General features: G+C 51.5%; 11 non-coding genes across 11 annotated transcripts; all 11 read left to right on the top strand.

The window, feature by feature from the left end:
- Window positions 1-1,143: 1,143 nt before the first annotated feature.
- On the top strand, window positions 1,144-1,335 carry LOC132811646 (U2 spliceosomal RNA). Its single transcript, XR_009643343.1, has one exon. It is a non-coding gene; the product is annotated as a U2 spliceosomal RNA (small nuclear RNA).
- A 1,791-nt stretch (window positions 1,336-3,126) lies between these two features.
- Window positions 3,127-3,318, top strand: LOC132811645 (U2 spliceosomal RNA). The gene has a single exon (XR_009643342.1). It is a non-coding gene; the product is annotated as a U2 spliceosomal RNA (small nuclear RNA).
- A 1,802-nt stretch (window positions 3,319-5,120) lies between these two features.
- On the top strand, window positions 5,121-5,312 carry LOC132811643 (U2 spliceosomal RNA). Its single transcript, XR_009643341.1, has one exon. It is a non-coding gene; the product is annotated as a U2 spliceosomal RNA (small nuclear RNA).
- A 1,797-nt stretch (window positions 5,313-7,109) lies between these two features.
- On the top strand, window positions 7,110-7,301 carry LOC132811642 (U2 spliceosomal RNA). The gene has a single exon (XR_009643340.1). It is a non-coding gene; the product is annotated as a U2 spliceosomal RNA (small nuclear RNA).
- A 1,796-nt stretch (window positions 7,302-9,097) lies between these two features.
- LOC132811641 (U2 spliceosomal RNA) lies at window positions 9,098-9,289 on the top strand. Its single transcript, XR_009643339.1, has one exon. It is a non-coding gene; the product is annotated as a U2 spliceosomal RNA (small nuclear RNA).
- Window positions 9,290-11,088: 1,799 nt separating this feature from the next.
- Window positions 11,089-11,280, top strand: LOC132811639 (U2 spliceosomal RNA). Its single transcript, XR_009643337.1, has one exon. It is a non-coding gene; the product is annotated as a U2 spliceosomal RNA (small nuclear RNA).
- A 1,798-nt stretch (window positions 11,281-13,078) lies between these two features.
- On the top strand, window positions 13,079-13,270 carry LOC132811638 (U2 spliceosomal RNA). The gene has a single exon (XR_009643336.1). It is a non-coding gene; the product is annotated as a U2 spliceosomal RNA (small nuclear RNA).
- Window positions 13,271-15,068: 1,798 nt separating this feature from the next.
- LOC132811637 (U2 spliceosomal RNA) lies at window positions 15,069-15,260 on the top strand. The gene has a single exon (XR_009643335.1). It is a non-coding gene; the product is annotated as a U2 spliceosomal RNA (small nuclear RNA).
- A 1,798-nt stretch (window positions 15,261-17,058) lies between these two features.
- Window positions 17,059-17,250, top strand: LOC132811636 (U2 spliceosomal RNA). The gene has a single exon (XR_009643334.1). It is a non-coding gene; the product is annotated as a U2 spliceosomal RNA (small nuclear RNA).
- A 1,799-nt stretch (window positions 17,251-19,049) lies between these two features.
- LOC132811635 (U2 spliceosomal RNA) lies at window positions 19,050-19,241 on the top strand. Its single transcript, XR_009643333.1, has one exon. It is a non-coding gene; the product is annotated as a U2 spliceosomal RNA (small nuclear RNA).
- A 1,797-nt stretch (window positions 19,242-21,038) lies between these two features.
- LOC132811634 (U2 spliceosomal RNA) lies at window positions 21,039-21,230 on the top strand. The gene has a single exon (XR_009643332.1). It is a non-coding gene; the product is annotated as a U2 spliceosomal RNA (small nuclear RNA).
- Window positions 21,231-21,302: the final 72 nt, after the last annotated feature.

Genomic DNA, 21,302 nt, shown 5'->3' with positions numbered 1-21,302 from the left:
CTGCTTTAGTAGCTACGTCTGTACGTAAAGATTATTCACGCAGACGATCGCCAAGGCTGGAACTGGCTTCAGCTCCCTGGTGCCACCAGGCAGCCGTACTAACCACTGATCCACTGTGCCACCCGTACGATTTGGAACGATTTGTCATCATTTGCGGTGCAAGTAGCGAAACAGTTGTCAGTTTGTCAACTGGGTCGGATTATAATGTTGTCAGCGATCTGCAGCAATGTGAACGGAGATGTCGAATCGAGCTGCTGGTGGTGATGAGGCGCGCTTGCAGCGTGACATGTTTACACGGGGAGATCAGCTCCCTCCCCATTCTCCACAGAGAGTCGGATACAAGTAGAGAGGATATTGAAAGTGGACGATAAAGAAAGGGTGCACGGACGTAATTCGCTTTTCGCAACTTTTCGGATTGATGCGGAATGCCGAGGAGCGAATCCTGTACGTGAGGGAAACGATGATTGGCATTTATGGGCAAGCTACACCAACACAAGGGGAGGCAATGAATAGGATCTTTCCGTCAAGGCCAACATTTCTCGCCCATGCCGAGATCAGCCTGGTGGTGAGCTGCTCTCTCGAACCGCTGCAGTCCAAGTGCTGTCGGTAGCCCCGCGATGCTGTTTGGGCGGGGATTCCCGATTTTGACCCGGTAACACCGGAGGAACAAGGACATATTTGCAATTCAGGACAGCGAGTGCCTCGGCGGGGGGGAGAACTTGCGAATGGTGGTGTTCCCGTGGATCTGCTGCCGTCATCCTTCGAGGCTGCGTTGGCCATGGGTTTGCAAGGTGCTGCCTGAGGAATTCTGGTGAATCTTGTAGATGCCGGGGGAATGAATGACCCTGCCGCCGCCGCTGTCCCCGATCACCGGGAGAAACCTCTCTGCAGTCGACCTGACGTGCGGTGGCTCCGGCCCGTGCCATCTGATTGGTCGTCAGCGCGACCTACGCGGCTACGTAACAGATGGACAGAAAAGCACGGGGGAAAGCACAGCGACTGCTGCAGAGTGATCTTCCGGTCTGGTTGGATATCTTGGAAGGAAGGTAGACGGTAAGGGAATAAAGGAACTTTGAATATCATCAAACTGATGGAAAGGATAGTCGGCAAATATGACCTCCACCGTTGGAGTATTAATGTGCTATCGCTTCTCGGCCTTTTGGCTTGGAATATGTGTAGTTTCTGTTCTTATCAGTTTAATCGCTGATATCTCCCGAAGGTGGGAGTGTTTGTATTAAATGGATTTTTGGAGCAGGGAGATGGCTTAAGGGCTTGCTCTGTCCTCTCCATGTATCAGCCTGGTATTGCAGTGTTTCCAGGAATGGTGCACCCAACGCTTACCCAAGTTCAAAAGCAGGTGAATGCAATGTGAATCTCTTGCCTTTGCTAGTTTGCCGTGTTGATGGCAGTCAGTGATTGTTGCATCTATTGTCTTTTCAGTTGCAGGAAACTATCGTCTTTTGTTACGGGTTTTCTGTCTTATGAACCTGCTCTGCAGTTACCTGATGAAGGTGCAGCACGCTGAAAGCCAGGACAGGGGTAACCCCAACGTGCTACAGGGAACATTCTGGAACCAGGGGCCTGCCAGGAAGGTAACTTGCCAATTTGAATGAATGGATTTGCCCTTGTCTGCCGTTTTGGGCTTCTGCGGTCGTTCTTGGAACGTATCCCACCGATGGTACGGCGGTGGCGGGGGGTGGGGTGACTGCTGTAATTTCAAAGAACCCCGTTGGGCTGAACCTGGTGTTGTGGGATTTTTAACACAGTCAAATCAGGTTGTGGGATCCCATGACTCAGCCAATGTCAAATGGCTATCAGATCAGCCCCCACAGCCCTTCCCAACCCCCCGCCTCCCCCCCACCCCGAGGCAACAAATTTATCCTAATATTTTCTTGAACAAGGAAGAAATGTCTTTAGTCTGTTTCCTGAATAGAGTGAAACCCCCATCTCTGTTTGTTTCTTCGCAAACTACTGTACGGAAGCGACCTGCTTTAGTAGCTACGTCTGTACGTAAAGATTATTCACGCAGACGATCGCCAAGGCTGGAACTGGCTTCAGCTCCTGGTGCCACCAGGCAGCCGTACTAACCACTGATCCACTGTGCCACCCGTACGATTTGGAACGATTTGTCATCATTTGCGGTGCAAGTAGCGAAACAGTTGTCAGTTTGTCAACTGGGTCGGATTATAATGTTGTCAGCGATCTGCAGCAATGTGAACGGAGATGTCGAATCGAGCTGCTGGTGGTGATGAGGCGCGCTTGCAGCGTGACATGTTTACACGGGGAGATCAGCTCCCTCCCCATTCTCCACAGAGAGTCGGATACAAGTAGAGAGGATATTGAAAGTGGACGATAAAGAAAGGGTGCACGGACGTAATTCGCTTTTCGCAACTTTTCGGATTGATGCGGAATGCCGAGGAGCGAATCCTGTACGTGAGGGAAACGATGATTGGCATTTATGGGCAAGCTACACCAACACAAGGGGAGGCAATGAATAGGATCTTTCCGTCAAGGCCAACATTTCTCGCCCATGCCGAGATCAGCCTGGTGGTGAGCTGCTCTCTCGAACCGCTGCAGTCCAAGTGCTGTCGGTAGCCCCGCGATGCTGTTTGGGCGGGGATTCCCGATTTTGACCGGTAACACCGGAGGAACAAGGACATATTTGCAATTCAGGACAGCGAGTGCCTCGGCGGGGGGGAGAACTTGCGAATGGTGGTGTTCCCGTGGATCTGCTGCCGTCATCCTTCGAGGCTGCGTTGGCCATGGGTTTGCAAGGTGCTGCCTGAGGAATTCTGGTGAATCTTGTAGATGCCGGGGGAATGAATGACCCTGCCGCCGCCGCTGTCCCCGATCACCGGGAGAAACCTCTCTGCAGTCGACCTGACGTGCGGTGGCTCCGGCCCGTGCCATCTGATTGGTCGTCAGCGCGACCTACGCGGCTACGTAACAGATGGACAGAAAAGCACGGGGAAAGCACAGCGACTGCTGCAGAGTGATCTTCCGGTCTGGTTGGATATCTTGGAAGGAAGGTAGACGGTAAGGGAATAAAGGAACTTTGAATATCATCAAACTGATGGAAAGGATAGTCGGCAAATATGACCTCCACCGTTGGAGTATTAATGTGCTATCGCTTCTCGGCCTTTTGGCTTGGAATATGTGTAGTTTCTGTTCTTATCAGTTTAATCGCTGATATCTCCCGAAGGTGGGAGTGTTTGTATTAAATGGATTTTTGGAGCAGGGAGATGGCTTAAGGGCTTGCTCTGTCCTCTCCATGTATCAGCCTGGTATTGCAGTGTTTCCAGGAATGGTGCACCCAACGCTTACCCAAGTTCAAAAGCAGGTGAATGCAATGTGAATCTCTTGCCTTTGCTAGTTTGCCGTGTTGATGGCAGTCAGTGATTGTTGCATCTATTGTCTTTTCAGTTGCAGGAAACTATCGTCTTTTGTTACGGGTTTTCTGTCTTATGAACCTGCTCTGCAGTTACCTGATGAAGGTGCAGCAGCACGCTGAAAGCCAGGACAGGGGTAACCCCAACGTGCTACAGGGAACATTCTGGAACCAGGGGCCTGCCAGGAAGGTAACTTGCCAATTTGAATGAATGGATTTGCCCTTGTCTGCCGTTTTGGGCTTCTGCGGTCGTTCTTGGAACGTATCCCACCGATGGTACGGCGGTGGCGGGGGGGGGGGTGACTGCTGTAATTTCAAAGAACCCCGTTGGGCTGAAACCTGGTGTTGTGGGATTTTTAACACAGTCAAATCAGGTTGTGGGATCCCATGACTCAGCCAATGTCAAATGGCTATCAGATCAGCCCCCACAGCCCCTTCCCAACCCCCCCGCCTCCCCCCCCCACCCCCGAGGCAACAAATTTATCCTAATATTTTCTTGAACAAGGAAGAAATGTCTTTAGTCTGTTTCCTGAATAGAGTGAAACCCCCATCTCTGTTTGTTTCTTCGCAAACTACTGTACGGAAGCGACCTGCTTTAGTAGCTACGTCTGTACGTAAAGATTATTCACGCAGACGATCGCCCAAGGCTGGAACTGGCTTCAGCTCCCTGGTGCCACCAGGCAGCCGTACTAACCACTGATCCACTGTGCCACCCGTACGATTTGGAACGATTTGTCATCATTTGCGGTGCAAGTAGCGAAACAGTTGTCAGTTTGTCAACTGGGTCGGATTATAATGTTGTCAGCGATCTGCAGCAATGTGAACGGAGATGTCGAATCGAGCTGCTGGTGGTGATGAGGCGCGCTTGCAGCGTGACATGTTTACACGGGGAGATCAGCTCCCTCCCCATTCTCCACAGAGAGTCGGATACAAGTAGAGAGGATATTGAAAGTGGACGATAAAGAAAGGGTGCACGGACGTAATTCGCTTTTCGCAACTTTTCGGATTGATGCGGAATGCCGAGGAGCGAATCCTGTACGTGAGGGAAACGATGATTGGCATTTATGGGCAAGCTACACCAACACAAGGGGAGGCAATGAATAGGATCTTTCCGTCAAGGCCAACATTTCTCGCCCATGCCGAGATCAGCCTGGTGGTGAGCTGCTCTCTCGAACCGCTGCAGTCCAAGTGCTGTCGGTAGCCCCGCGATGCTGTTTGGGCGGGGATTCCCGATTTTGACCCGGTAACACCGGAGGAACAAGGACATATTTGCAATTCAGGACAGCGAGTGCCTCGGCGGGGGGGAGAACTTGCGAATGGTGGTGTTCCCGTGGATCTGCTGCCGTCATCCTTCGAGGCTGCGTTGGCCATGGGTTTGCAAGGTGCTGCCTGAGGAATTCTGGTGAATCTTGTAGATGCCGGGGGAATGAATGACCCTGCCGCCGCCGCTGTCCCGATCACCGGGAGAAACCTCTCTGCAGTCGACCTGACGTGCGGTGGCTCCGGCCCGTGCCATCTGATTGGTCGTCAGCGCGACCTACGCGGCTACGTAACAGATGGACAGAAAAGCACGGGGAAAGCACAGCGACTGCTGCAGAGTGATCTTCCGGTCTGGTTGGATATCTTGGAAGGAAGGTAGACGGTAAGGGAATAAAGGAACTTTGAATATCATCAAACTGATGGAAAGGATAGTCGGCAAATATGACCTCCACCGTTGGAGTATTAATGTGCTATCGCTTCTCGGCCTTTTGGCTTGGAATATGTGTAGTTTCTGTTCTTATCAGTTTAATCGCTGATATCTCCCGAAGGTGGGAGTGTTTGTATTAAATGGATTTTTGGAGCAGGGAGATGGCTTAAGGGCTTGCTCTGTCCTCTCCATGTATCAGCCTGGTATTGCAGTGTTTCCAGGAATGGTGCACCCAACGCTTACCCAAGTTCAAAAGCAGGTGAATGCAATGTGAATCTCTTGCCTTTGCTAGTTTGCCGTGTTGATGGCAGTCAGTGATTGTTGCATCTATTGTCTTTTCAGTTGCAGGAAACTATCGTCTTTTGTTACGGGTTTTCTGTCTTATGAACCTGCTCTGCAGTTACCTGATGAAGGTGCAGCACGCTGAAAGCCAGGACAGGGGTAACCCCAACGTGCTACAGGGAACATTCTGGAACCAGGGGCCTGCCAGGAAGGTAACTTGCCAATTTGAATGAATGGATTTGCCCTTGTCTGCCGTTTTGGGCTTCTGCGGTCGTTCTTGGAACGTATCCCACCGATGGTACGGCGGTGGCGGGGGGTGGGGTGACTGCTGTAATTTCAAAGAACCCCGTTGGGCTGAAACCTGGTGTTGTGGGATTTTTAACACAGTCAAATCAGGTTGTGGGATCCCATGACTCAGCCAATGTCAAATGGCTATCAGATCAGCCCCCACAGCCCCTTCCCAACCCCCCCGCCCCCCCCCCACCCCGAGGCAACAAATTTATCCTAATATTTTCTTGAACAAGGAAGAAATGTCTTTAGTCTGTTTCCTGAATAGAGTGAAACCCCCATCTCTGTTTGTTTCTTCGCAAACTACTGTACGGAAGCGACCTGCTTTAGTAGCTACGTCTGTACGTAAAGATTATTCACGCAGACGATCGCCCAAGGCTGGAACTGGCTTCAGCTCCCTGGTGCCACCAGGCAGCCGTACTAACCACTGATCCACTGTGCCACCCGTACGATTTGGAACGATTTGTCATCATTTGCGGTGCAAGTAGCGAAACAGTTGTCAGTTTGTCAACTGGGTCGGATTATAATGTTGTCAGCGATCTGCAGCAATGTGAACGGAGATGTCGAATCGAGCTGCTGGTGGTGATGAGGCGCGCTTGCAGCGTGACATGTTTACACGGGGAGATCAGCTCCCTCCCCATTCTCCACAGAGAGTCGGATACAAGTAGAGAGGATATTGAAAGTGGACGATAAAGAAAGGGTGCACGGACGTAATTCGCTTTTCGCAACTTTTCGGATTGATGCGGAATGCCGAGGAGCGAATCCTGTACGTGAGGGAAACGATGATTGGCATTTATGGGCAAGCTACACCAACACAAGGGGAGGCAATGAATAGGATCTTTCCGTCAAGGCCAACATTTCTCGCCCATGCCGAGATCAGCCTGGTGGTGAGCTGCTCTCTCGAACCGCTGCAGTCCAAGTGCTGTCGGTAGCCCCGCGATGCTGTTTGGGCGGGGATTCCCGATTTTGACCCGGTAACACCGGAGGAACAAGGACATATTTGCAATTCAGGACAGCGAGTGCCTCGGCGGGGGGGAGAACTTGCGAATGGTGGTGTTCCCGTGGATCTGCTGCCGTCATCCTTCGAGGCTGCGTTGGCCATGGGTTTGCAAGGTGCTGCCTGAGGAATTCTGGTGAATCTTGTAGATGCCGGGGGAATGAATGACCCTGCCGCCGCCGCTGTCCCCGATCACCGGGAGAAACCTCTCTGCAGTCGACCTGACGTGCGGTGGCTCCGGCCCGTGCCATCTGATTGGTCGTCAGCGCGACCTACGCGGCTACGTAACAGATGGACAGAAAAGCACGGGGAAAGCACAGCGACTGCTGCAGAGTGATCTTCCGGTCTGGTTGGATATCTTGGAAGGAAGGTAGACGGTAAGGGAATAAAGGAACTTTGAATATCATCAAACTGATGGAAAGGATAGTCGGCAAATATGACCTCCACCGTTGGAGTATTAATGTGCTATCGCTTCTCGGCCTTTTGGCTTGGAATATGTGTAGTTTCTGTTCTTATCAGTTTAATCGCTGATATCTCCCGAAGGTGGGAGTGTTTGTATTAAATGGATTTTTGGAGCAGGGAGATGGCTTAAGGGCTTGCTCTGTCCTCTCCATGTATCAGCCTGGTATTGCAGTGTTTCCAGGAATGGTGCACCCAACGCTTACCCAAGTTCAAAAGCAGGTGAATGCAATGTGAATCTCTTGCCTTTGCTAGTTTGCCGTGTTGATGGCAGTCAGTGATTGTTGCATCTATTGTCTTTTCAGTTGCAGGAAACTATCGTCTTTTGTTACGGGTTTTCTGTCTTATGAACCTGCTCTGCAGTTACCTGATGAAGGTGCAGCACGCTGAAAGCCAGGACAGGGGTAACCCCAACGTGCTACAGGGAACATTCTGGAACCAGGGGCCTGCCAGGAAGGTAACTTGCCAATTTGAATGAATGGATTTGCCCTTGTCTGCCGTTTTGGGCTTCTGCGGTCGTTCTTGGAACGTATCCCACCGATGGTACGGCGGTGGCGGGGGGTGGGGTGACTGCTGTAATTTCAAAGAACCCCGTTGGGCTGAAACCTGGTGTTGTGGGATTTTTAACACAGTCAAATCAGGTTGTGGGATCCCATGACTCAGCCAATGTCAAATGGCTATCAGATCAGCCCCCACAGCCCCTTCCCCACCCCCCCGCCCCCCCCCACCCCCGAGGCAACAAATTTATCCTAATATTTTCTTGAACAGGAAGAAATGTCTTTAGTCTGTTTCCTGAATAGAGTGAAACCCCCATCTCTGTTTGTTTCTTCGCAAACTACTGTACGGAAGCGACCTGCTTTAGTAGCTACGTCTGTACGTAAAGATTATTCACGCAGACGATCGCCCAAGGCTGGAACTGGCTTCAGCTCCCTGGTGCCACCAGGCAGCCGTACTAACCACTGATCCACTGTGCCACCCGTACGATTTGGAACGATTTGTCATCATTTGCGGTGCAAGTAGCGAAACAGTTGTCAGTTTGTCAACTGGGTCGGATTATAATGTTGTCAGCGATCTGCAGCAATGTGAACGGAGATGTCGAATCGAGCTGCTGGTGGTGATGAGGCGCGCTTGCAGCGTGACATGTTTACACGGGGAGATCAGCTCCCTCCCCATTCTCCACAGAGAGTCGGATACAAGTAGAGAGGATATTGAAAGTGGACGATAAAGAAAGGGTGCACGGACGTAATTCGCTTTTCGCAACTTTTCGGATTGATGCGGAATGCCGAGGAGCGAATCCTGTACGTGAGGGAAACGATGATTGGCATTTATGGGCAAGCTACACCAACACAAGGGGAGGCAATGAATAGGATCTTTCCGTCAAGGCCAACATTTCTCGCCCATGCCGAGATCAGCCTGGTGGTGAGCTGCTCTCTCGAACCGCTGCAGTCCAAGTGCTGTCGGTAGCCCCGCGATGCTGTTTGGGCGGGGATTCCCGATTTTGACCCGGTAACACCGGAGGAACAAGGACATATTTGCAATTCAGGACAGCGAGTGCCTCGGCGGGGGGGAGAACTTGCGAATGGTGGTGTTCCCGTGGATCTGCTGCCGTCATCCTTCGAGGCTGCGTTGGCCATGGGTTTGCAAGGTGCTGCCTGAGGAATTCTGGTGAATCTTGTAGATGCCGGGGGAATGAATGACCCTGCCGCCGCCGCTGTCCCCGATCACCGGGAGAAACCTCTCTGCAGTCGACCTGACGTGCGGTGGCTCCGGCCCGTGCCATCTGATTGGTCGTCAGCGCGACCTACGCGGCTACGTAACAGATGGACAGAAAAGCACGGGGAAAGCACAGCGACTGCTGCAGAGTGATCTTCCGGTCTGGTTGGATATCTTGGAAGGAAGGTAGACGGTAAGGGAATAAAGGAACTTTGAATATCATCAAACTGATGGAAAGGATAGTCGGCAAATATGACCTCCACCGTTGGAGTATTAATGTGCTATCGCTTCTCGGCCTTTTGGCTTGGAATATGTGTAGTTTCTGTTCTTATCAGTTTAATCGCTGATATCTCCCGAAGGTGGGAGTGTTTGTATTAAATGGATTTTTGGAGCAGGGAGATGGCTTAAGGGCTTGCTCTGTCCTCTCCATGTATCAGCCTGGTATTGCAGTGTTTCCAGGAATGGTGCACCCAACGCTTACCCAAGTTCAAAAGCAGGTGAATGCAATGTGAATCTCTTGCCTTTGCTAGTTTGCCGTGTTGATGGCAGTCAGTGATTGTTGCATCTATTGTCTTTTCAGTTGCAGGAAACTATCGTCTTTTGTTACGGGTTTTCTGTCTTATGAACCTGCTCTGCAGTTACCTGATGAAGGTGCAGCACGCTGAAAGCCAGGACAGGGGTAACCCCAACGTGCTACAGGGAACATTCTGGAACCAGGGGCCTGCCAGGAAGGTAACTTGCCAATTTGAATGAATGGATTTGCCCTTGTCTGCCGTTTTGGGCTTCTGCGGTCGTTCTTGGAACGTATCCCACCGATGGTACGGCGGTGGCGGGGGGTGGGGTGACTGCTGTAATTTCAAAGAACCCCGTTGGGCTGAAACCTGGTGTTGTGGGATTTTTAACACAGTCAAATCAGGTTGTGGGATCCCATGACTCAGCCAATGTCAAATGGCTATCAGATCAGCCCCCACAGCCCCTTCCCAACCCCCCGCCTCCCCCCCCACCCCCGAGGCAACAAATTTATCCTAATATTTTCTTGAACAAGGAAGAAATGTCTTTAGTCTGTTTCCTGAATAGAGTGAAACCCCCATCTCTGTTTGTTTCTTCGCAAACTACTGTACGGAAGCGACCTGCTTTAGTAGCTACGTCTGTACGTAAAGATTATTCACGCAGACGATCGCCCAAGGCTGGAACTGGCTTCAGCTCCCTGGTGCCACCAGGCAGCCGTACTAACCACTGATCCACTGTGCCACCCGTACGATTTGGAACGATTTGTCATCATTTGCGGTGCAAGTAGCGAAACAGTTGTCAGTTTGTCAACTGGGTCGGATTATAATGTTGTCAGCGATCTGCAGCAATGTGAACGGAGATGTCGAATCGAGCTGCTGGTGGTGATGAGGCGCGCTTGCAGCGTGACATGTTTACACGGGGAGATCAGCTCCCTCCCCATTCTCCACAGAGAGTCGGATACAAGTAGAGAGGATATTGAAAGTGGACGATAAAGAAAGGGTGCACGGACGTAATTCGCTTTTCGCAACTTTTCGGATTGATGCGGAATGCCGAGGAGCGAATCCTGTACGTGAGGGAAACGATGATTGGCATTTATGGGCAAGCTACACCAACACAAGGGGAGGCAATGAATAGGATCTTTCCGTCAAGGCCAACATTTCTCGCCCATGCCGAGATCAGCCTGGTGGTGAGCTGCTCTCTCGAACCGCTGCAGTCCAAGTGCTGTCGGTAGCCCCGCGATGCTGTTTGGGCGGGGATTCCCGATTTTGACCCGGTAACACCGGAGGAACAAGGACATATTTGCAATTCAGGACAGCGAGTGCCTCGGCGGGGGGGAGAACTTGCGAATGGTGGTGTTCCCGTGGATCTGCTGCCGTCATCCTTCGAGGCTGCGTTGGCCATGGGTTTGCAAGGTGCTGCCTGAGGAATTCTGGTGAATCTTGTAGATGCCGGGGGAATGAATGACCCTGCCGCCGCCGCTGTCCCCGATCACCGGAGAGAAACCTCTCTGCAGTCGACCTGACGTGCGGTGGCTCCGGCCCGTGCCATCTGATTGGTCGTCAGCGCGACCTACGCGGCTACGTAACAGATGGACAGAAAAGCACGGGGAAAGCACAGCGACTGCTGCAGAGTGATCTTCCGGTCTGGTTGGATATCTTGGAAGGAAGGTAGACGGTAAGGGAATAAAGGAACTTTGAATATCATCAAACTGATGGAAAGGATAGTCGGCAAATATGACCTCCACCGTTGGAGTATTAATGTGCTATCGCTTCTCGGCCTTTTGGCTTGGAATATGTGTAGTTTCTGTTCTTATCAGTTTAATCGCTGATATCTCCCGAAGGTGGGAGTGTTTGTATTAAATGGATTTTTGGAGCAGGGAGATGGCTTAAGGGCTTGCTCTGTCCTCTCCATGTATCAGCCTGGTATTGCAGTGTTTCCAGGAATGGTGCACCCAACGCTTACCCAAGTTCAAAAGCAGGTGAATGCAATGTGAATCTCTTGCCTTTGCTAGTTTGCCGTGTTGATGGCAGTCAGTGATTGTTGCATCTATTGTCTTTTCAGTTGCAGGAAACTATCGTCTTTTGTTACGGGTTTTCTGTCTTATGAACCTGCTCTGCAGTTACCTGATGAAGGTGCAGCACGCTGAAAGCCAGGACAGGGGTAACCCCAACGTGCTACAGGGAACATTCTGGAACCAGGGGCCTGCCAGGAAGGTAACTTGCCAATTTGAATGAATGGATTTGCCCTTGTCTGCCGTTTTGGGCTTCTGCGGTCGTTCTTGGAACGTATCCCACCGATGGTACGGCGGTGGCGGGGGGTGGGGTGACTGCTGTAATTTCAAAGAACCCCGTTGGGCTGAAACCTGGTGTTGTGGGATTTTTAACACAGTCAAATCAGGTTGTGGGATCCCATGACTCAGCCAATGTCAAATGGCTATCAGATCAGCCCCCACAGCCCCTTCCCAACCCCCCCGCCTCCCCCCCCACCCCGAGGCAACAAATTTATCCTAATATTTTCTTGAACAAGGAAGAAATGTCTTTAGTCTGTTTCCTGAATAGAGTGAAACCCCCATCTCTGTTTGTTTCTTCGCAAACTACTGTACGGAAGCGACCTGCTTTAGTAGCTACGTCTGTACGTAAAGATTATTCACGCAGACGATCGCCCAAGGCTGGAACTGGCTTCAGCTCCCTGGTGCCACCAGGCAGCCGTACTAACCACTGATCCACTGTGCCACCCGTACGATTTGGAACGATTTGTCATCATTTGCGGTGCAAGTAGCGAAACAGTTGTCAGTTTGTCAACTGGGTCGGATTATAATGTTGTCAGCGATCTGCAGCAATGTGAACGGAGATGTCGAATCGAGCTGCTGGTGGTGATGAGGCGCGCTTGCAGCGTGACATGTTTACACGGGGAGATCAGCTCCCTCCCCATTCTCCACAGAGAGTCGGATACAAGTAGAGAGGATATTGAAAGTGGACGATAAAGAAAGGGTGCACGGACGTAATTCGCTTTTCGCAACTTTTCGGATTGATGCGGAATGCCGAGGAGCGAATCCTGTACGTGAGGGAAACGATGATTGGCATTTATGGGCAAGCTACACCAACACAAGGGGAGGCAATGAATAGGATCTTTCCGTCAAGGCCAACATTTCTCGCCCATGCCGAGATCAGCCTGGTGGTGAGCTGCTCTCTCGAACCGCTGCAGTCCAAGTGCTGTCGGTAGCCCCGCGATGCTGTTTGGGCGGGGATTCCCGATTTTGACCCGGTAACACCGGAGGAACAAGGACATATTTGCAATTCAGGACAGCGAGTGCCTCGGCGGGGGGGAGAACTTGCGAATGGTGGTGTTCCCGTGGATCTGCTGCCGTCATCCTTCGAGGCTGCGTTGGCCATGGGTTTGCAAGGTGCTGCCTGAGGAATTCTGGTGAATCTTGTAGATGCCGGGGGAATGAATGACCCTGCCGCCGCCGCTGTCCCCGATCACCGGGAGAAACCTCTCTGCAGTCGACCTGACGTGCGGTGGCTCCGGCCCGTGCCATCTGATTGGTCGTCAGCGCGACCTACGCGGCTACGTAACAGATGGACAGAAAAGCACGGGGAAAGCACAGCGACTGCTGCAGAGTGATCTTCCGGTCTGGTTGGATATCTTGGAAGGAAGGTAGACGGTAAGGGAATAAAGGAACTTTGAATATCATCAAACTGATGGAAAGGATAGTCGGCAAATATGACCTCCACCGTTGGAGTATTAATGTGCTATCGCTTCTCGGCCTTTTGGCTTGGAATATGTGTAGTTTCTGTTCTTATCAGTTTAATCGCTGATATCTCCCGAAGGTGGGAGTGTTTGTATTAAATGGATTTTTGGAGCAGGGAGATGGCTTAAGGGCTTGCTCTGTCCTCTCCATGTATCAGCCTGGTATTGCAGTGTTTCCAGGAATGGTGCACCCAACGCTTACCCAAGTTCAAAAGCAGGTGAATGCAATGTGAATCTCTTGCCTTTGCTAGTTTGCCGTGTTGATGGCAGTCAGTGATTGTTGCATCTATTGTCTTTTCAGTTGCAGGAAACTATCGTCTTTTGTTACGGGTTTTCTGTCTTATGAACCTGCTCTGCAGTTACCTGATGAAGGTGCAGCACGCTGAAAGCCAGGACAGGGGTAACCCCAACGTGCTACAGGGAACATTCTGGAACCAGGGGCCTGCCAGGAAGGTAACTTGCCAATTTGAATGAATGGATTTGCCCTTGTCTGCCGTTTTGGGCTTCTGCGGTCGTTCTTGGAACGTATCCCACCGATGGTACGGCGGTGGCGGGGGGTGGGGTGACTGCTGTAATTTCAAAGAACCCCGTTGGGCTGAAACCTGGTGTTGTGGGATTTTTAACACAGTCAAATCAGGTTGTGGGATCCCATGACTCAGCCAATGTCAAATGGCTATCAGATCAGCCCCCACAGCCCCTTCCCAACCCCCCCGCCTCCCCCCCACCCCCGAGGCAACAAATTTATCCTAATATTTTCTTGAACAAGGAAGAAATGTCTTTAGTCTGTTTCCTGAATAGAGTGAAACCCCCATCTCTGTTTGTTTCTTCGCAAACTACTGTACGGAAGCGACCTGCTTTAGTAGCTACGTCTGTACGTAAAGATTATTCACGCAGACGATCGCCCAAGGCTGGAACTGGCTTCAGCTCCCTGGTGCCACCAGGCAGCCGTACTAACCACTGATCCACTGTGCCACCCGTACGATTTGGAACGATTTGTCATCATTTGCGGTGCAAGTAGCGAAACAGTTGTCAGTTTGTCAACTGGGTCGGATTATAATGTTGTCAGCGATCTGCAGCAATGTGAACGGAGATGTCGAATCGAGCTGCTGGTGGTGATGAGGCGCGCTTGCAGCGTGACATGTTTACACGGGGAGATCAGCTCCCTCCCCATTCTCCACAGAGAGTCGGATACAAGTAGAGAGGATATTGAAAGTGGACGATAAAGAAAGGGTGCACGGACGTAATTCGCTTTTCGCAACTTTTCGGATTGATGCGGAATGCCGAGGAGCGAATCCTGTACGTGAGGGAAACGATGATTGGCATTTATGGGCAAGCTACACCAACACAAGGGGAGGCAATGAATAGGATCTTTCCGTCAAGGCCAACATTTCTCGCCCATGCCGAGATCAGCCTGGTGGTGAGCTGCTCTCTCGAACCGCTGCAGTCCAAGTGCTGTCGGTAGCCCCGCGATGCTGTTTGGGCGGGGATTCCCGATTTTGACCCGGTAACACCGGAGGAACAAGGACATATTTGCAATTCAGGACAGCGAGTGCCTCGGCGGGGGGGAGAACTTGCGAATGGTGGTGTTCCCGTGGATCTGCTGCCGTCATCCTTCGAGGCTGCGTTGGCCATGGGTTTGCAAGGTGCTGCCTGAGGAATTCTGGTGAATCTTGTAGATGCCGGGGGAATGAATGACCCTGCCGCCGCCGCTGTCCCCGATCACCGGGAGAAACCTCTCTGCAGTCGACCTGACGTGCGGTGGCTCCGGCCCGTGCCATCTGATTGGTCGTCAGCGCGACCTACGCGGCTACGTAACAGATGGACAGAAAAGCACGGGGAAAGCACAGCGACTGCTGCAGAGTGATCTTCCGGTCTGGTTGGATATCTTGGAAGGAAGGTAGACGGTAAGGGAATAAAGGAACTTTGAATATCATCAAACTGATGGAAAGGATAGTCGGCAAATATGACCTCCACCGTTGGAGTATTAATGTGCTATCGCTTCTCGGCCTTTTGGCTTGGAATATGTGTAGTTTCTGTTCTTATCAGTTTAATCGCTGATATCTCCCGAAGGTGGGAGTGTTTGTATTAAATGGATTTTTGGAGCAGGGAGATGGCTTAAGGGCTTGCTCTGTCCTCTCCATGTATCAGCCTGGTATTGCAGTGTTTCCAGGAATGGTGCACCCAACGCTTACCCAAGTTCAAAAGCAGGTGAATGCAATGTGAATCTCTTGCCTTTGCTAGTTTGCCGTGTTGATGGCAGTCAGTGATTGTTGCATCTATTGTCTTTTCAGTTGCAGGAAACTATCGTCTTTTGTTACGGGTTTTCTGTCTTATGAACCTGCTCTGCAGTTACCTGATGAAGGTGCAGCACGCTGAAAGCCAGGACAGGGGTAACCCCAACGTGCTACAGGGAACATTCTGGAACCAGGGGCCTGCCAGGAAGGTAACTTGCCAATTTGAATGAATGGATTTGCCCTTGTCTGCCGTTTTGGGCTTCTGCGGTCGTTCTTGGAACGTATCCCACCGATGGTACGGCGGTGGCGGGGGGTGGGGTGACTGCTGTAATTTCAAAGAACCCCGTTGGGCTGAAACCTGGTGTTGTGGGATTTTTAACACAGTCAAATCAGGTTGTGGGATCCCATGACTCAGCCAATGTCAAATGGCTATCAGATCAGCCCCCACAGCCCCTTCCCAACCCCGCCTCCCCCCCCCACCCCCGAGGCAACAAATTTATCCTAATATTTTCTTGAACAAGGAAGAAATGTCTTTAGTCTGTTTCCTGAATAGAGTGAAACCCCCATCTCTGTTTGTTTCTTCGCAAACTACTGTACGGAAGCGACCTGCTTTAGTAGCTACGTCTGTACGTAAAGATTATTCACGCAGACGATCGCCCAAGGCTGGAACTGGCTTCAGCTCCCTGGTGCCACCAGGCAGCCGTACTAACCACTGATCCACTGTGCCACCCGTACGATTTGGAACGATTTGTCATCATTTGCGGTGCAAGTAGCGAAACAGTTGTCAGTTTGTCAACTGGGTCGGATTATAATGTTGTCAGCGATCTGCAGCAATGTGAACGGAGATGTCGAATCGAGCTGCTGGTGGTGATGAGGCGCGCTTGCAGCGTGACATGTTTACACGGGGAGATCAGCTCCCTCCCCATTCTCCACAGAGAGTCGGATACAAGTAGAGAGGATATTGAAAGTGGACGATAAAGAAAGGGTGCACGGACGTAATTCGCTTTTCGCAACTTTTCGGATTGATGCGGAATGCCGAGGAGCGAATCCTGTACGTGAGGGAAACGATGATTGGCATTTATGGGCAAGCTACACCAACACAAGGGGAGGCAATGAATAGGATCTTTCCGTCAAGGCCAACATTTCTCGCCCATGCCGAGATCAGCCTGGTGGTGAGCTGCTCTCTCGAACCGCTGCAGTCCAAGTGCTGTCGGTAGCCCCGCGATGCTGTTTGGGCGGGGATTCCCGATTTTGACCCGGTAACACCGGAGGAACAAGGACATATTTGCAATTCAGGACAGCGAGTGCCTCGGCGGGGGGGAGAACTTGCGAATGGTGGTGTTCCCGTGGATCTGCTGCCGTCATCCTTCGAGGCTGCGTTGGCCATGGGTTTGCAAGGTGCTGCCTGAGGAATTCTGGTGAATCTTGTAGATGCCGGGGGAATGAATGACCCTGCCGCCGCCGCTGTCCCCGATCACCGGGGAGAAACCTCTCTGCAGTCGACCTGACGTGCGGTGGCTCCGGCCCGTGCCATCTGATTGGTCGTCCGCGCGACCTACGCGGCTACGTAACAGATGGACAGAAAAGCACGGGGAAAGCACAGCGACTGCTGCAGAGTGATCTTCCGGTCTGGTTGGATATCTTGGAAGGAAGGTAGACGGTAAGGGAATAAAGGAACTTTGAATATCATCAAACTGATGGAAAGGATAGTCGGCAAATATGACCTCCACCGTTGGAGTATTAATGTGCTATCGCTTCTCGGCCTTTTGGCTTGGAATATGTGTAGTTTCTGTTCTTATCAGTTTAATCGCTGATATCTCCCGAAGGTGGGAGTGTTTGTATTAAATGGATTTTTGGAGCAGGGAGATGGCTTAAGGGCTTGCTCTGTCCTCTCCATGTATCAGCCTGGTATTGCAGTGTTTCCAGGAATGGTGCACCCAACGCTTACCCAAGTTCAAAAGCAGGTGAATGCAATGTGAATCTCTTGCCTTTGCTAGTTTGCCGTGTTGATGGCAGTCAGTGATTGTTGCATCTATTGTCTTTTCAGTTGCAGGAAACTATCGTCTTTTGTTACGGGTTTTCTGTCTTATGAACCTGCTCTGCAGTTACCTGATGAAGGTGCAGCACGCTGAAAGCCAGGACAGGGGTAACCCCAACGTGCTACAGGGAACATTCTGGAACCAGGGGCCTGCCAGGAAGGTAACTTGCCAATTTGAATGAATGGATTTGCCCTTGTCTGCCGTTTTGGGCTTCTGCGGTCGTTCTTGGAACGTATCCCACCGATGGTACGGCGGTGGCGGGGGGTGGGGTGACTGCTGTAATTTCAAAGAACCCCGTTGGGCTGAAACCTGGTGTTGTGGGATTTTTAACACAGTCAAATCAGGTTGTGGGATCCCATGACTCAGCCAATGTCAAATGGCTATCAGATCAGCCCCCACAGCCCCGTCCCAACCCCCCCCCCTCCCCCCCCACCCCCGAGGCAACAAATTTATCCTAATATTTTCTTGAACAAGGAAGAAATGTCTTTAGTCTGTTTCCTGAATAGAGTGAAACCCCCATCTCTGTTTGTTTCTTCGCAAACTACTGTACGGAAGCGACCTGCTTTAGTAGCTACGTCTGTACGTAAAGATTATTCACGCAGACGATCGCCCAAGGCTGGAACTGGCTTCAGCTCCCTGGTGCCACCAGGCAGCCGTACTAACCACTGATCCACTGTGCCACCCGTACGATTTGGAACGATTTGTCATCATTTGCGGTGCAAGTAGCGAAACAGTTGTCAGTTTGTCAACTGGGTCGGATTATAATGTTGTCAGCGATCTGCAGCAATGTGAACGGAGATGTCGAATCGAGCTGCTGGTGGTGATGAGGCGCGCTTGCAGCGTGACATGTTTACACGGGGAGATCAGCTCCCTCCCCATTCTCCACAGAGAGTCGGATACAAGTAGAGAGGATATTGAAAGTGGACGATAAAGAAAGGGTGCACGGACGTAATTCGCTTTTCGCAACTTTTCGGATTGATGCGGAATGCCGAGGAGCGAATCCTGTACGTGAGGGAAACGATGATTGGCATTTATGGGCAAGCTACACCAACACAAGGGGAGGCAATGAATAGGATCTTTCCGTCAAGGCCAACATTTCTCGCCCATGCCGAGATCAGCCTGGTGGTGAGCTGCTCTCTCGAACCGCTGCAGTCCAAGTGCTGTCGGTAGCCCCGCGATGCTGTTTGGGCGGGGATTCCCGATTTTGACCCGGTAACACCGGAGGAACAAGGACATATTTGCAATTCAGGACAGCGAGTGCCTCGGCGGGGGGGAGAACTTGCGAATGGTGGTGTTCCCGTGGATCTGCTGCCGTCATCCTTCGAGGCTGCGTTGGCCATGGGTTTGCAAGGTGCTGCCTGAGGAATTCTGGTGAATCTTGTAGATGCCGGGGGAATGAATGACCCTGCCGCCGCCGCTGTCCCCGATCACCGGGAGAAACCTCTCTGCAGTCGACCTGACGTGCGGTGGCTCCGGCCCGTGCCATCTGATTGGTCGTCAGCGCGACCTACGCGGCTACGTAACAGATGGACAGAAAAGCACGGGGAAAGCACAGCGACTGCTGCAGAGTGATCTTCCGGTCTGGTTGGATATCTTGGAAGGAAGGTAGACGGTAAGGGAATAAAGGAACTTTGAATATCATCAAACTGATGGAAAGGATAGTCGGCAAATATGACCTCCACCGTTGGAGTATTAATGTGCTATCGCTTCTCGGCCTTTTGGCTTGGAATATGTGTAGTTTCTGTTCTTATCAGTTTAATCGCTGATATCTCCCGAAGGTGGGAGTGTTTGTATTAAATGGATTTTTGGAGCAGGGAGATGGCTTAAGGGCTTGCTCTGTCCTCTCCATGTATCAGCCTGGTATTGCAGTGTTTCCAGGAATGGTGCACCCAACGCTTACCCAAGTTCAAAAGCAGGTGAATGCAATGTGAATCTCTTGCCTTTGCTAGTTTGCCGTGTTGATGGCAGTCAGTGATTGTTGCATCTATTGTCTTTTCAGTTGCAGGAAACTATCGTCTTTTGTTACGGGTTTTCTGTCTTATGAACCTGCTCTGCAGTTACCTGATGAAGGTGCAGCACGCTGAAAGCCAGGACAGGGGTAACCCCAACGTGCTACAGGGAACATTCTGGAACCAGGGGCCTGCCAGGAAGGTAACTTGCCAATTTGAATGAATGGATTTGCCCTTGTCTGCCGTTTTGGGCTTCTGCGGTCGTTCTTGGAACGTATCCCACCGATGGTACGGCGGTGGCGGGGGGTGGGGTGACTGCTGTAATTTCAAAGAACCCCGTTGGGCTGAAACCTGGTGTTGTGGGATTTTTAACACAGTCAAATCAGGTTGTGGGATCCCATGACTCAGCCAATGTCAAATGGCTATCAGATCAGCCCCCACAGCCCCTTCCCAACCCCCCGCCTCCCCCCCCACCCCGAGGCAACAAATTTATCCTAATATTTTCTTGAACAAGGAAGAAATGTCTTTAGTCTGTTTCCTGAATAGAGTGAAACCCCCATCTCTGTTTGTTTCTTCGCAAACTACTGTACGGAAGCGACCTGCTTTAGTAGCTACGTCTGTACGTAAAGATTATTCACGCAGACGATCGCCCAAGGCTGGAACTGGCTTCAGCTCCCTGGTGCCACCAGGCAGCCGTACTAACCACTGATCCACTGTGCCACCCGTACGATTTGGAACGATTTGTCATCATTTGCGGTGCAAGTAGCGAAACAGTTGTCAGTTTGTCAACTGGGTCGGATTATAATGTTGTCAGCGATCTGCAGCAATGTGAACGGAGATGTCGAATCGAGCTGCTGGTGGTGATGAGGCGCGCTTGCAGCGTGACATGTTTACACGGGGAGATCAGCTCCCTCCCCATTCTCCACAGAGAGTCGGATACAAGTAGAGAGGATATTGAAAGTGGACGATAAAGAAAGGGTGCACGGACGTAATTCGCTTTTCGCAACTTTTCGGATTGATGCGGAATGCCGAGGAGCGAATCCTGTACGTGAGGGAAACGATGATTGGCATTTATGGGCAAGCTACACCAACACAAGGGGAGGCAATGAATAGGATCTTTCCGTCAAGGCCAACATTTCTCGCCCATGCCGAGATCAGCCTGGTGGTGAGCTGCTCTCTCGAACCGCTGCAGTCCAAGTGCTGTCGGTAGCCCCGCGATGCTGTTTGGGCGGGGATTCCCGATTTTGACCCGGTAACACCGGAGGAACAAGGACATATTTGCAATTCAGGACAGCGAGTGCCTCGGCGGGGGGGAGAACTTGCGAATGGTGGTGTTCCCGTGGATCTGCTGCCGTCATCCTTCGAGGCTGCGTTGGCCATGGGTTTGCAAGGTGCTGCCTGAGGAATTCTGGTGAATCTTGTAGATGCCGGGGGAATGAATGACCCTGCCGCCGCCGCTGTCCCCGATCACCGGGAGAAACCTCTCTGCAGTCGACCTGACGTGCGGTGGCTCCGGCCCGTGCCATCTGATTGGTCGTCAGCGCGACCTACGCGGCTACGTAACAGATGGACAGAAAAGCACGGGGAAAGCACAGCGACTGCTGCAGAGTGATCTTCCGGTCTGGTTGGATATCTTGGAAGGAAGGTAGACGGTAAGGGAATAAAGGAACTTTGAATATCATCAAACTGATGGAAAGGATAGTCGGCAAATATGACCTCCACCGTTGGAGTATTAATGTGCTATCGCTTCTCGGCCTTTTGGCTTGGAATATGTGTAGTTTCTGTTCTTATCAGTTTAATCGCTGATATCTCCCGAAGGTGGGAGTGTTTGTATTAAATGGATTTTTGGAGCAGGGAGATGGCTTAAGGGCTTGCTCTGTCCTCTCCATGTATCAGCCTGGTATTGCAGTGTTTCCAGGAATGGTGCACCCAACGCTTACCCAAGTTCAAAAGCAGGTGAATGCAATGTGAATCTCTTGCCTTTGCTAGTTTGCCGTGTTGATGGC

This window comes from Hemiscyllium ocellatum, unplaced genomic scaffold (genome assembly GCF_020745735.1).
Source record: "Hemiscyllium ocellatum isolate sHemOce1 unplaced genomic scaffold, sHemOce1.pat.X.cur. scaffold_2242_pat_ctg1, whole genome shotgun sequence".
Classification (NCBI taxonomy): Eukaryota; Metazoa; Chordata; class Chondrichthyes; order Orectolobiformes; family Hemiscylliidae; genus Hemiscyllium; species Hemiscyllium ocellatum.
Note: the sequence above shows the minus strand (reverse complement) of the source record. Positions and strands in the feature narration are given on the sequence as shown.